The following is a 16,201-nucleotide window of genomic DNA, read 5'->3' on the forward strand; positions in this document are numbered from 1 at the left end:
GTGCAAGGAGAGATTGATTGCTTCTTTTTTTGGTGGGGGCCCAAACCAACCAGTCATTTCAGTCACAGTCGTGTGGCAGACCCTGTCGCTGAAATGATGGGTTCGTTAAAGTGTGCATGTCCTGTTTATACAACATAAGGGTGGGTGGGAGGGCCCAAGGACAATTCCATCTTGCACCTCTTTTTTCTTTCATTTTTCTTTGCATCATGTGCTGTTTGGGGACAATTTGTTTGAAGTGCCATCCTGCCTAACACTGCAGTGCCACTCCTAGATGGGCCAGGTGTTTGTGTCGGCCACTTGTGTCGCTTAGCTTAGTCACACAGCGACCTTGGTGCGCCTCTTTTTTTCTTTGCATCATGTGCTGTTTGGGGACAATTTTTTTGAAGTGCCATCCTGCCTGACACTGCAGTGCCACTCCTAGATGGGCCAGGTGTTTGTGTCGGCCACTTGTGTCGCTTAGCTTAGCCATCCAGCGACCTCGGTGCAAATTTTTGGACTAAAAATAATATTGTGAGGTGTGAGGTGTTCAGAATAGACTGGAAATGAGTGGAAATTATGGTTAGTGAGGTTAATAAAACTATGGGATCAAAATGACCCCCAAATTCTATGATTTAAGCTGTTTTTTAGGGTTTTTTGTAAAAAACACCCAAATCCAAAACACACCCGAATCCGACAAATTTTTTTCGGTGAGGTTTTGCCAAAACGCGTCCGAATCCAAAACACGGCCGCGGAACCGAATCCAAAACCAAAACACAAAACCCGAAAAATTTCCGGTGCACATCACTAGTGTGTACACACCCTTAGTGTAACCATGTCTCAAGAGTGTACACCTAACATAAACAGTATTATACTAGGTCATTTGTTTTCCTGTTATATGTGAATAATAACACATCTTGTAAAAGAAATAGAAGACATCTATTGTGGATTAAGTCAAATCTCACTAAACCGACCTTTGTTCTACCTTTAAATCCAGTGACTAAAACTGCACGCTTTGAAAAGTGCCACTTAGTAACTTTACCCTCAAGTCTCATACAGGGCCGGTTCAAGGGCGCTCTGCGCCCCGGGCAGGAAATGGGGCATGGCCTAATACAGGGGGCGTGGTCAATTACGCCCCCTGTACATTAAAAGCGCCGCTTGAATGCTGAGCGGTGCGCGATGACGTCATCGCGCACCGCACAGCAAAAGGTCCTCTCCACGAAGGGAAACTAGACGCTATGAGTCTAGTTCCCTTCGTAGAGAGGACCTTTGCTGTGCGGTGCGCGATGACGTCATCGCGCACCGCTCAGCAAAGTTACTCTCCAGGAAGGGAAACTAGACGCATAGCGTCTAGTTCCCTTCAGGAGGCGGACGGGGACGGGGATCGGGATGGGGACGGCAGCGGAGGCGGACAGGGACACAGCGGGCAGCAGTGGCGGATCTTGCCACGGTGCGGCGCCCTCCGGATGGCGCCAGCGCCCTCCGGAAAGCGGCGCCCCGGGCAAAAGTCCTGCTTGCCCGTGGCAAGATCCGCCACTGGTCTCATATAAGCTTTCAATTTCTCATGACCTTTTTAATGTTCTGAAATGGATGGTGTAGGGGTTAGCATAACTGCAATTTCTACATTCACCTCTCCTGACACTGCTGTATCACACCTTAACCAAACTCTAGAAACAGCACTCGATGAAGTGGCTTTGGCTAACCATCACAGTCCACGTAGACTTAGATGTCAACTGTGGCACTCTAAATACACAAGACATCTACAAAAACTCTTGCGTAAAGTAGAACGCCAGTGACGTAAATTTCGTAGTTCAAGTGACTTTCTCACATATAAGACCGTGTACCACTCTTATCGTAATGCTATGGTCTCTGCCAAACAAACATACTTCCAATTGCTCATCTCTGCTCAAGCCTCTAACCCCAAGCGACTTTTTAATACATTTAAATCGCTTCTTGTCCCTCCCTCACCCAACCCACCAGCCACTATCAGTGCGCAAAATCTTGCTTCCTATTTCAAGGACAAGATTGATAAGATCCGAAATGAAATGGTATGCTCTTCCACAGCCTCAATTCCCTTCCTGAATCCTCTAACACCTTCTCGTCATTTGATCCCATAAATGAAGATAAAGTATCCGCACTCTTCTCATCTGCCTACTCTACTACCTCTCTTTTTGATTCTATACCCTCACAAATTAGTAAAGCTCTGCCTGCTGTGCTCATCCCAACCTTAACTAAAATCTGTAATCTCTCTCTGCCTACTGGTATCTTTCTTTCTCTGTACAAGCATGCAGTGATTATTCCCATTCTGGAAAAACTAAATTCTGACCCTAACTCTCTCTCAAACTACCGTCCCATCTCTCAGCTCCCATGCCCCTCCAAGCTACTTGAGAAACTTGCCTACACTCACCTTACACACTTTCTTAACTCACACAGTTTACTCGACCCACTTCAGTCAGGATTTCGTGCCCAACACTCCACAGAGACAGCACTGACTAAGGTAGTGAATGATCTGGTCACTGCTAAATCTAAAGGCCATTACTCACTTCCTATTCTCCTTGATCTCTCTTCTGCTTTTGACACTGGTGACCATTCTCTTCTCATACAAACACTACAATCCTTTTTGGGGTGCCACGCCCTGCACCTAGATATAGATCTCTGAATTCTAAAATATTGTATGGGATTAAAATCTAGTTACTGCTATCATTCAGGGTGCTGGGGGAAACAAAATGTTTTTTTTTCTTGCTTAGAAATTCCCCTTCCTTTCAAGCACCTGAATGATATCACTAAGCTAATTGAGCATCCACCACTATATTACCTAAGCAATCATCCCTACCCCACAAGCTCGCTGTCTAGGTGTCATTCTTGACTCTGAACTGTCCTTTGTTCCACACATTCAATCTGTCTCAAAATCATGTTACATACATCGAAGAAACTTATGCAAAATACGACCATATCTTACAAAAGACACAGCAAAAACTCTAATCCATGCTCTCATTATCTCCCGCATTGATTATTGTAATAGTCCCCTGACTTGTCTTCCCGAAAATAGGCTCTCACCACTACAATCCATTTTGAATGCAGCTGCGAGGCTAATCTTCCTCGCTTGATGTTCATCGTCTGCAGATCCGTTTTGTCAGTCCCTCCATTGGTTACTGGTATTCTACCGTATTAAATATACAATACTTTTACTTACATACAAGGCTATTAACTAAACTGCACCAACATACATCTATCTCTTCACTCATCTCAAAATATCTCCCTACCCGACCTCTCCGCTCTGCACAAGATCTGCATCTCTCATCCACACGTATTACTTGTTCCCACTCAAACTTACAGGACTTTATTTGGGCTTCACCCACTCTGTGGACTGCCCTCCCACGCACAATAAGACTCACCTCTAGTCTCCAAACCTTTAAACGTTCCCTGAAAACTCACCTCTTCAGACAAGCCTATCAAATTCCAGACCCATCCACATAACTTTCAATGCTTCCCGATCCAATGACATCCTCTCTGTACAGTCCACATAACCTCACATATTTTGTCTTTCTGTACTCTCACACCCTCCTGACCCTTGGCCAACATTAATGGGTGATCATATAATATAACCCATTAATAACCTAGCAATCTGGTGGACCCTTATGTAATAGGTAGCATCTATCCTTGTGTATCAATGCCTATTTCCCTATAGATTGTAAGCTTGCAAGCAGGGCCTTCCTACCTCTATGACTGTCTGTTTTTACCCAGTTCTATTGTTCTATTACTGTTGTTCTAATTGTAAAGCGCAACGGAATTTGCTGCGTTATATAAGAAACTGGTAATAAATAGAATAATAAATAACTGCCTCACATCACTGTCTTGGGTTTGATTCCCACCATGGCCCTAACTGCATGGCGTTTGTATGTTCTCCCCATGCTTATGTGGGTTGTCTCTGGGTGCTCCAGGTTTTCTCCCCAAACTCAAAAATATACTGGTAGGTTAATAGGCTTTCGACAAAAAAATAACCCTAGTGTGTGCATGTATATGTGTTTAGGGTAGCTAGATAGGCCAAATGGTTCTTACCCTATGTGTGTATGGCACCCCCCTGTGGCACAATTAAATTTTTTAGCAATGTATATTTTAGATTCCTCTACATGGAATCTAGATTCGTATAAAAAAAAAAAAGTTGGAAAAAACACAATCCTGGGCGCTGATGAATATATAATATAAATAATAAATATTGTTACATACACAATACATTCCTTTTGATGGAATCCAGTTATATTCTTTCGATGTTGCTTCGATGTCACTTTGATTTCCGACAATGCTTTATTCCAAATTCTCTTGATGATGTTCACATAAAAAATAAAAATATACAACTGTGAACAGTTTTACAAACAAATGTTCATAAGGTTTTCCTAATTTTAAAAATAGTGTACTGCTGGAGTACCCAGACTCACACTTCAAAAGGGGATAATGTGCAAAACAAGGTTCCCATGATGCTTAATAGGCGTTTCCCGCTCACTATGGCTGTAGAGTAGATGGAACACATAAAGGTATCTTTAACCCATGGGGTGCAGAGGAGGAGGAGGTGGCGGCGCCAAGCTGCCTGGGATGGAGGGAGTACTGCGGATCTCAACTTGCGGCCGGGAGGGGGCAATGAATGAGCCGGGAGGGGGCAGAGAAAGTGGGCACACAGCTGCAGAGCTGCCCGCGGTGATAGATGCTGATGGAGGCCGGAGGTGGTGGAGAATGTAAGGTAATGTATGTAGTTGTGTGCAGAGCAGAGATGGAGCTGAGCACACAGTTACCTACATTACGGTACATTACATATGTGCTGAAGATGCTGCTGCTCTGGAGGGGGGTTGATCGCAGGGGTGGGGGGCATGTGGGTATGAAGAGTGCTGCTGCAGGTATAGGGCGGCCAATTGGGGGTCACAGCGCAGGATGGGCACTTAGCTAAAGTGCGCTGTGTGCAAAGCACACTTCGCACACATGTAGTTATGGCCCTGTCTGAAATGGTGGACTAATTAATATTGTGTGAAGAAGATGATGTACACACTGTTGGATTTGAGGAATCGGATAATGATGGCGATTACATGATCTTGCCTATGTAGAGCCAGTTTGTGTATGTAGAGATCATTACTAGCAATAATCATTGCCCATTGGCAGCTTGTTTTGTGGGGGCCCAAGCAAACCAGTCGTTTTAGCCACAATTGACAGTGCCTGTCGCTGAAGTTATTGCTTTGTTAAAGTGTGCATGTTCTGTTTAATATACACAGTACATCTTCAACCTCTCTTCTTTGCATTATGTGCTGTTTGGAGCATTGCTGACTGTGATGACAAATATTTGTATAGTTTATTAAAATTAGGGATGTGCACTTGAAATTTTTCAGGTTTTGTGTTTTGGTTTTGGGTTCGGTTCCGCGGCCGTGTTTTGGGTTCGACCGCGTTTTGGCAAAACCTCACCGAATTTTTTTTGTCGGATTCGGGTGTGTTTTGGATTCGGGTGTTTTTTTCAAAAAACCCTAAAAAACAGCTTAAATCATAGAATTTGGGGGTCATTTTGATCCCAAAGTATTATTAACCTCAAAAACCATAATTTCCACTCATTTTCAGTCTATTCTGAATACCTCACAATATTATTTTTAGTCCTAAAATTTGCACCGAGGTCGCTGTATGACTAAGCTAAGCGACCCTAGTGGCCAACACAAACACCTGGCTTATCTAGGAGTGGCACTGCAGTGTCACGCAGGATGGCCCTTCCAAAAAACACTCACCAAACAGCACATGACGCAAAGAAAAAAAGAGGCGCAATGAGGTAGCTGTGTGAGTAAGCTAAGCGACCCTAGTGGCCGACACAAACACCTGGCCCATCTAGGAGTGGCACTGCAGTGTCACGCAGGATGGCCATTCCAAAAAACACTCCCCAAACAGCACATGACGCAAAGAAGAAAAAAAGAGGCGCAATGAGGTAGCTGTGTGAGTAAGATAAGCGACCCTAGTGGCCGACACAAACACCTGGCCCATCTAGGAGTGGCACTGCAGTGTCACGCAGGATGGCCCTTCCAAAAAACACTCCCCAAACAGCACATGACGCAAAGAAAAATGAAAGAAAAAAGAGGTGCAAGATGGAATTGTCCTTGGGCCCTCCCACCCACCCTTATGTTGTATAAACAGGACATGCACACTTTAACCAACCCATCATTTCAGTGACAGGGTCTGCCACACGACTGTGACTGAAATGACGGGTTGGTTTGGACCCCCACCGAAAAAGAAGCAATTAATATCTCCTTGCACAAACTGGCTCTACAGAGGCAAGATGTCCACCTCATCATCATCCTCCGATATATCACCGTGTACATCCCGCTCCTCACAGATTATCAATTCGTCCCCACTGGAATCCACCATCTCAGCTCCCTGTGTACTTTGTGGAGGCAATTGCTGCTGGTCAATGTCTCCACGGAGGAATTGATTATAATTCATTTTAATGAACATCATCTTCTCCACATTTTCTGGAAGTAACCTCGTACGCAGATTGCTGACAAGGTGAGCGGCGGCACTAAACACTCTTTCGGAGTACACACTTGTGGGAGGGCAACTTAGGTAGAATAAAGCCAGTTTGTGCAAGGGCCTCCAAATTGCCTCTTTTTCCTGCCAGTATAAGTACGGACTGTCTGACGTGCCTACTTGGATGCGGTCACTCATATAATCCTCCACCATTCTTTCAATGGTGAGAGAATCATATGCAGTGACAGTAGACGACATGTCCGTAATCGTTGTCAGGTCCTTCAGTCCGGACCAGATGTCAGCATCAGCAGTCGCTCCAGACTGCCCTGCATCACCGCCAGCGAGTGGGCTCGGAATTCTGAGCCTTTTCCTCGCACCCCCAGTTGCGGGAGAATGTGAAGGAGGAGATGTTGACAGGTCGCGTTCCGCTTGACTTGACAATTTTGTCACCAGCAGGTCTTTGAACCCCAGCAGACTTGTGTCTGCCGGAAAGAGAGATCCAAGGTAGGTTTTAAATCTAGGATCGAGCACGGTGGCCAAAATGTAGTGCTCTGATCTCAACAGATTGACCACCCGTGAATCCTTGTTAAGCGAATTAAGGGCTCCATCCACAAGTCCCACATGCCCAGCGGAATCGCTCCCTTTTAGCTCCTCCTTCAATGCCTCCAGCTTCTTCTGCAAAAGCATGATGAGGGGAATGACCTGACTCAGGCTGGCAGTGTCTGAACTGACTTCACGTGTGGCAAGTTCAAAAGGTTGCTGAACCTTGCACAACGTTGAAATCATTCTCCACTGCGCTTGAGACAGGTACATTTCACCTCCTATATCGTGCTCAATTGTATAGGCTTGAATGGCCTTTTGCTGCTCCTCCAACCTCTGAAGCATATAGAGGGTTGAATTCCACCTCGTTACCACTTCTTGCTTCAGATGATGGCAGGGCAGGTTCAGGCGTTTTTGGTGGTGCTCCAGTCTTCTGTACGTGGTGCCTGTACGCCGAAAGTGTCCCGCAATTCTTCTGGCCACCGACAGCATCTCTTGCACACCCCTGTCGTTTTTTAAATAATTCTGCACCACCAAATTCAAGGTATGTGCAAAACATGGGACGTGCTGGAATTTGCCCATATTTAATGCACACACAATATTGCTGGCGTTGTCCGATGCCACAAATCCACAGGAGAGTCCAATTGGGGTAAGCCATTCCGCGATGATCTTCCTCAGTTGCCGTAAGAGGTTTTCAGCTGTGTGCGTATTCTGGAAACCGGTGATACAAAGCGTAGCCTGCCTAGGAAAGAGTTGGCGTTTGCGAGATGCTGCTACTGGTGCCGCCGCTGCTGTTCTTGCGGCGGGAGTCCATGCATCTACCCAGTGGGCTGTCACAGTCATATAGTCCTGACCCTGCCCTGGTCCACTTGTCCACATGTCCGTGGTTAAGTGGACATTGGGTACAACTGCATTTTTTAGGACACTGGTGAGTCTTTTTCTGACGTCCGTGTACATTCTCGGTATCGCCTGCCTAGAGAAGTGGAACCTAGATGGTATTTGGTAACGGGGGCACACTACCTCAAGAAATTGTCTAGTTCCCTGTGAACTAACGGCGGATACCGGACGCACGTCTAACACCAACATAGTTGTCAAGGCCTCAGTTATCCGCTTTGCAACAGGATGACTGCTGTGATATTTCATCTTCCTCGCAAAGGACTGTTGGACAGTCAATTGCTTGGTGGAAGTAGTAAAAGTGGGCTTACGACTTCCCCTCTGGGATGACCATCGACTCCCAGCAGCAACAACAGCAGCGCCAACAGCAGTAGGCGTTACACGCAAGGATGCATCGGAGGAATCCCAGGCAGGAGAGGACTCGTCAGAATTGCCAGTGACATGGCCTGCAGGACTATTGGCATTCCTGGGGAAGGAGGAAATTGACACTGAGGGAGTTGGTGGGGTGGTTTGCGTGAGCTTGGTTACAAGAGGAAGGGATTTACTGGTCAGTGGACTGCTTCCGCTGTCGCCCAAAGTTTTTGAACTTGTCACTGACTTATTATGAATGCGCTGCAGGTGACGTATAAGGGAGGATGTTCCGAGGTGGTTAACGTCCTTACCCCTACTTATTACAGCTTGACAAAGGCAACACACGGCTTGACAAATGTTGTCCGCATTTCTGGTGAAATACTTCCACACCGAAGAGCTGATTTTTTTGGTATTTTCACCAGGCATGTCAACGGCCCTATTCCTCCCACGGACAACAGGTGTCTCCCCGGGTGCCTGACTTAAACAAACCACCTCACCATCAGAATCCTCCTTGTCAATTTCCTCCCCAGCGCCAGCAACACCCATATCCTCCTCATCCTGGGTTACTTCAACACTGACATCTTCAATCTGACTATCAGGAACTGGACTGCGGGTGCTCCTTCCAGCACTTGCAGGGGGCGTGCAAATGGTGGAAGGCGCATGCTCTTCACGTCCAGTGTTGGGAAGGTCAGGCATCGCAACCGACACAATTGGACTCTCCTTGTGGATTTGGGATTTCGAAGAACGCACAGTTCTTAGCGGTGCTTTTGCCAGCTTGAGTCTTTTCAGTTTTCTAGCGAGAGGCTGAGTGCTTCCATCCTAATGTGAAGCTGAACCACTAGCCATGAACATTGGCCAGGGCCTCAGCCGTTCCTTGCCACTCCGTGTGGTAAATGGTATATTGGCAAGTTTACGCTTCTCCTCCGACAATTTTATTTTAGATTTTGGAGTCCTTTTTTTACTGATATTTGGTGTTTTGGATTTTACATGCTCTGTACTATGACATTGGGCATCGGCCTTGGCAGACGACGTTGCTGGCATTTCATCGTCTCGGCCATGACTAGTGGCAGCAGCTTCAGCACGAGGTGGAAGTGGTTCTTGATCTTTCCCTAATTTTGGAACCTCAACATTTTTGTTCTCCATATTTTAATAGGCACAACTAAAAGACACAGAGGTAGCTACAGCCGTGGACTACCGTACTGTGTCTGCTGCTAATATAGACTGGATGATAATGAGATGAAATTAATATATATTATATCACACTAGTACTGCAGCCGGACAGGTAGATATATTTATTATGTAATGACTGATGACGGACCTGCTGGACACTGTCAGCTCAGCAGCACCGCAGACTGCTACAGTAAGCTGCTATAGTAGTATGTATAAAGAAGAAAGAAAAAGAAAAAACCACGGGTAGGTGGTATACAATTATGGATGGACGAGCGACTGCCGACACAGAGGTAGCTACAGCCGTGGACTACCGTACTGTGTCTGCTGCTAATATAGACTGGATGATAATGAGATGAAATCAATATATATTATATCACACTAGTACTGCAGCCGGACAGGTAGATATATTTATTATGTAATGACTGATGACGGACCTGCTGGACACTGTCAGCTCAGCAGCACCGCAGACTGCTACAGTAAGCTACTATAGTAGTATGTATAAAGAAGAAAGAAAAAAAAAAAACCACGGGTAGGTGGTATACAATTATGGATGGACGAGCGACTGCCGACACAGAGGTAGCTACAGCCGTGGACTACCGTACTGTGTCTGCTGCTAATATAGACTGGATGATAATGAGATGAAATCAATATATATTATATCACACTAGTACTGCAGCCGGACAGGTAGATATATTTATTATGTAATGACTGATGACGGACCTGCTGGACACTGTCAGCTCAGCAGCACCGCAGACTGCTACAGTAAGCTACTATAGTAGTATGTATAAAGAAGAAAGAAAAAAAAAAACCACGGGTAGGTGGTATACAATTATGGATGGACGAGCGACTGCCGACACAGAGGTAGCTACAGCCGTGGACTACCGTACTGTGTCTGCTGCTAATATAGACTGGATGATAATGAGATGAAATCAATATATATATATATATATATATATATATAATATCACTAGTACTGCAGCCGGACAGGTATATATATTTATTATGTAATGACTGATGACGGACCTGCTGGCCACTGTCAGCTCAGCAGCACCGCAGACTGCTACAGTAAGCTACTATAGTAGTATGTATAAAGAAGAAAGAAAAAAAAAAACCACGGGTAGGTGGTATACAATTATGGATGGACGAGCGACTGCCGATACAGAGGTAGCTACAGCCGTGGACTACCGTACTGTATCTGCTGCTAATATAGACTGGATGATAATGAGATGAAATCAATATATATATATATATATATATATAATATCACTAGTACTGCAGCCGGACAGGTATATATATTTATTATGTAATGACTGATGACGGACCTGCTGGACACTGTCAGCTCAGCAGCACCGCAGACTGCTACAGTAAGCTACTATAGTAGTATGTATAAAGAAGAAAGAAAAAAAAAACCCGGGTAGGTGGTATACAATATTATATATATATTATATACAATTTTATATATATATATATATATATATATATATATATATATATATATTAAACTCACTGGTGGTGATTATTAAACTGGTGGTCAGGTCACTGGTCACACTATCAGCAACTTGCAAGTAGTACTCCTAAGCAGACAATCACAATATATATTATACTGGTGGTCAGTGTGGTCACAATGGCAGTGTGGCACTCTGGCAGCAAAAGTGTGCACTGTACGTTATATGTACTCCTGAGTCCTGCTCTCAGACTCTAACTGCTCCCCACTGTCAGTGTCTCCCCCACAAGTCAGATAATACAGTCACACTATCTATCACTTCAGCAAGTAACTACTAGTACTCCTCCTAATGCTCCCCAAAATTACTACTGTGTCTCTCTCTACTGTCTCACTCTCTTCTCTATAAACGGAGAGGACGCCAGCCACGTCCTCTCCCTATGAATCTCAATGCACGTGTGAAAATGGCGGCGACGCGCGGCTCCTTATATAGAATCCGAGTCTCGCGATAGAATCCGAGCCTCGCGAGAATCCGACAGCGGGATGATGACGTTCGGGCGCGCTCGGGTTAACCGAGCAAGGCGGGAAGATCCGAGTCGCTCGGCCCCGTGTAAAAAAAACTGAAGTTCGGGCGGGTTCGGATTCCGAGGAACCGAACCCGCTCATCCCTAATTAAAATGCCACCCTGTCTGCCACTGCAGTGCATTCTGTTTCCTAGATGTGTCATGTTGGAAATTTAAGTGCCACATGTTTGTGCCGCCCACTGCTGTCACTTAGCTTAGTCATCCAGCTACCTCGACGCAACCCTTTGGCCTAAACTGGTCAAAATTGACTGGAAATTAATGTTACTGAGGTTAATAATATTGTAATATCAAAAATAGGCCCAAATTATGTTATTTTAACTGATTTTAAAGAGTCCTGGCAGGATTAGTGTGTGTGTGTGTGTGTGTGTGTGTGTGTGTGTGTGTGTGTGTGTGTGTGTGTGTGTGTGTGGGAGGAGGGGAGGGTTAATGGGTGCTGACATATTGGTGCACATGTGTAGCATAAATATGCATTGGGGCATTGTATGGCATAATTCACACTGTTGCATACAATAAATTTGGGGCATAGCTGTTTGGCAGTTTGGGGGCACAAAAGTGTGGCATATTATGAATTTGGGGGAGCAGGGGCGGTGTGTCAAATGATGCCTAGGGCATACAGTAAGCTTGCACGAGCCCTAACTGTATGTATAGATCAAGAGCACAGTCTGGAACTTGATTTCTAGAGGAGGGGGTGGGCCCTCATTTAGTGTACCTCTGTGGGCCAGTCCAACGCTGCATGGCCGCCCATGCTTAGCAGACAGAATAGACCTTTTTCAGGTGGAGAACCATGAGAAAATATGTTAGCAGGGGGAAGGAACAATATGGAGCTGGCATGTATTAAGGCAGTAGGGGTGAGACAAAACGGCAGATGGGGGGTAGAGCACTGGATTGATAAGAGGTGAGGTTGGACAGAATGGGTAGAGGTGACTGCATCACACACACACACACACACACACACACACACACACACACACACACACACACACACACAGTATCCAAAGTGTTCACTGGTAGCTGTCCTAGAAAATACTGCATGGCAATCCAGATTTTGCTTAGTGAATGAATTAACTTCATATAATCAATGTTTCTGGGCTACTAGAGCCCCGTCATTAGGCTACATATAAGCAGTGCAAATCAAACATGGCTTACCTTATATCTCCCTGTGTGAAAGTGAAGTATCCAGTGTTCCCTCTGACGGGTGCACGTGACCGAGGCCTGAGGGATGCAGCCATTTGACGTCATCCTGCTATGCATGGCGCAGCCATGTGATGTCATTCCACTTTACTCCAGAGCTTGCTATGGCTAGGGTCACATAAAATCTTTTGTTTTTAAAAGCAGCGGCTCTTAACCGAAGAAGCATTGAATTGATTTAGATTTCTCTTCTGTTCATTCACTTTGCATTTTTTAATTGATAAAATAAATTATTATCGCTTCTATTTTTGAAAGCATTATTACTTTGCAGCATTTTTTTTACACCTGCCTAAACTTTTGCACAGTATTGTATGTGTATACAGATGGAGCCTCATTGTCTTTGCTCTGTGGGTGACTAGGCGCACCCGCCCGGGCGCACCTAATCACTGTAAGCGTCTCCGTCTTGAATGGAGAGCGTCTCCGTCCAAGCGCCCAGACAGAGTCGCTCTGAATGGGAGCGTCTCTGTGCACTCTTAGCGTGACTGGGTAGAGGGATTGCCTAGTCACGCAGGGAGTGCACGTCTGCGACTAGGCAGGCAAAGATAATGGAGGCTCCATCTGTATGTGTTTATATATATATATATATATATACAGTATATATATATATATATATATATATATATATATATATAACAGGCAAAAGAAACTGAGGCACTCCAGATGTAAATGCAATCAAAATAATTTAGTGAAGTAACATATTGCTACACAGGGCCGACGTTTCGGTGCTGCAATGCACCGTTTTCAAGGCCAGCGAATGAACAGAATAAACAGTATGTAAAGCACAACTTACCCCAATAGGCTGGAGACATCACGCCGCGGGAGAGCCGGGTCTGGACCGTGCTTCCACCAGCTGGTGATTGCGGTGCATCGCATCCGGTGATGTCAGATGGCTTCCGCCGGCGTTGTCGTGGCGCCGTGTACACAATGTGCACCATTGCCTAGCAACATCCTCAGAGCCGCTGAACTGTCCTCACTGCCCTCCTCGAGTCACGCTGTGGAACAGAGGCATACATGTTAATTCTAAATGTACTTAAGATAAAACACACACATTTATTGAGCAAAACCCAAAGTTAATAAGGGTATTCATAATGCCCTTTTTAAATGAATTCTATCGTCGGTTGTGCACACTGGTTTTACATTGTTGTTTGAGTTTAATTACTCCTTTGTGATGCCTGGAGGGTGTGCAATCAGGTGGGTAGATATATGTAATTATCAATGTGAATATCGGTTCTTTCCTAGTAAAGTTGTTAGTTTTAATGAATATAGGGGGTCATTCAGACCCGATCGCACGCTAGCTTTTTTGCAGTGGTGCGATCGGGTCTGTACTGCGCATGCGTATGCTTCGCAATGCGCAGGTGTGTCAGCGACCAGCGACGGGGATCGTCGGACAGTGACGGCTTTAATGAAGAAAGCGATCGCACCAGCGATCGCAAGAAGATTGACAGGAAGAGGCTGTTTGTGGGTGTCAACTGACCGTTTTTGAGGAGTGTCCGGAAAAACGCAGGCGTGCCCAGCCGTTTGGAGGGAGGGCTCCTGACGTCCACTCCTGGTCAGATCATCGCAGTGGCTGAGTAAGTCCTGAGCTGTGCAGAGACTGCACAAACTTTTGTTTGTGCAGCTCTCTGCACAAGCGATCGCACCCCTGCACAGCGATTACCCCCTCCCGTGTAGGCGGCGATTACCTGGTCACAGCAGTGCAAAAAACAGCCTGCATGTGATCAGGTCTGAATCACCCCCATAGAGCGAATAGGGTAATCTGTTCTAATACATTTGCTGCCATGTAAAGTTGGTATTTGGAGGATTTATTTGTGATAAATGATGGTTTAATCTAGATTGTATATGTTTAGAAGTAATGTGTATGTATTATATATATATATATATACTGTATATTTTGTAATAATACTGATGTACTATACCTGAATGTGGGCAGAAGTTTTAAAATTATTATATACCCTCTTTAATATCTATTCTTGAGAGGGTTAAATGAGTGTATTAAACTGGGATGTTGTGGTTTTTATATACAAAGCCCTTAAAATTCAGGTATGGTCCTCGATATAAAGAGTGAATGTATTGTGACATTGGGGGTAATTCCAAGTTGATCGCAGCAGGATTTTTGTTAGCAATTGGGCAAAACCATGTGCACTGCAAGGGAGGCAGATATAACATGTGCAGAGAGAGTTAGATTTGGGTGGGGTGTGTTCAATCTGCAATCTAATTTGCAGTGTAAAAATAAAGCAGTCAGTATTTACCCTGCACAGAAATAAAATTACCCTCCCAAATCTAACTCTCTCTGCAAATGTTATATTTGCCCCCCCCTGCAGTGCACATGGTTTTGCCCAATTGCTATCAAAAATCCTGCTGCGATCAACTTGGAATTACCCTCATTGTATTGGAATAAGATTTTATTTGAATGCAACTGTTGCCTTTTTGAATTAGTTTTTGAAAAACATGCAGGTGTTACAATGTTGCCAATAAAGAATGGACTCTGAGAGCTGCTATAAAAACACCAGCAGTGTTCTGTAAGGCCACACCTCCCTTGACGAAGTCCAGTGTGATGAAACCGGTCAGGATTATCGAAATAGAGCAGTGGACGGAGTGACTTCCTTCCTGTGGGTCGAGTGCGGTATACCCGTACGTTTACACCCGGCGTTTTCTACCTTGTTCATACTGCTGAGCGCTGATGTGCTTTCTCTACATGTATCGAGCCGGTGGGACGGCTCAAAGGAATTGGCTGCACTGAAACATCTCATAAACACCACATATTGGAGTATATTGGACTTGTTGGAAACAGGTTATATTGCGCAGTCTTTGTCTATATACATATATATATCGCCCTTTTATATATATATATATATATATATATATAGTTCAAAGATGCTTCACTCAGTACAAAGGATGTTAAATAGGATTATTCAACTATAATCAGGTTTGAGGTCGTTTATCCTGAGTGCCGCCTTTGAACTTGTACGTATAGCACATTTACGGAGGGAATTTTGAACAGATAAACTAGTATTGGTTGTCACTTCTCCTAATGGATAATAGGTGCCTAAGTGCCCTCCTAGAAAAAGCAGATCCTCTCCAATTTTCAAACCACTATGTAAGGGTGGCACTCCTAGGACTTCACAAAGTAACACACAGAATCTGTAATAAACTAATCCGAAGTTTCAGTCATATTCCTGAGGAAAGGCGTTAAACATGACTGAAATATTTTATTAGATTATCAAAGACTCGGTGTGTTACATTATACATTTCTTAAAGTGCCACCCATATATTCAGTATATGAGGAATGTGTTTAATAAAAATGCTGTCCAATTAAGACTGTTTATATCAGAGCAGACCCTGTCACACTAAACATTTTAAGCACGTTTTATAAAGTGTGGGATTTCAAAACTCTACTGTGTTGAAAACGAGAGAATGAAGTGATGAGAGCTTTTGAAGCTGTAAAGATGATTGCATGAGAAGTGTTGGTGTGATAACTCTCTTCATCTTATGTAGGTGAGCTCCTCAAATCGACTTCTTACAGTAATGGTGTCCTTTCAAGGTGTCAGCATTATAGAAAATATATACGTTA

This window comes from Pseudophryne corroboree, chromosome 3, assembly GCF_028390025.1.
Source record: "Pseudophryne corroboree isolate aPseCor3 chromosome 3, aPseCor3.hap2, whole genome shotgun sequence".
NCBI classification, from domain to species: Eukaryota; Metazoa; Chordata; class Amphibia; order Anura; family Myobatrachidae; genus Pseudophryne; species Pseudophryne corroboree.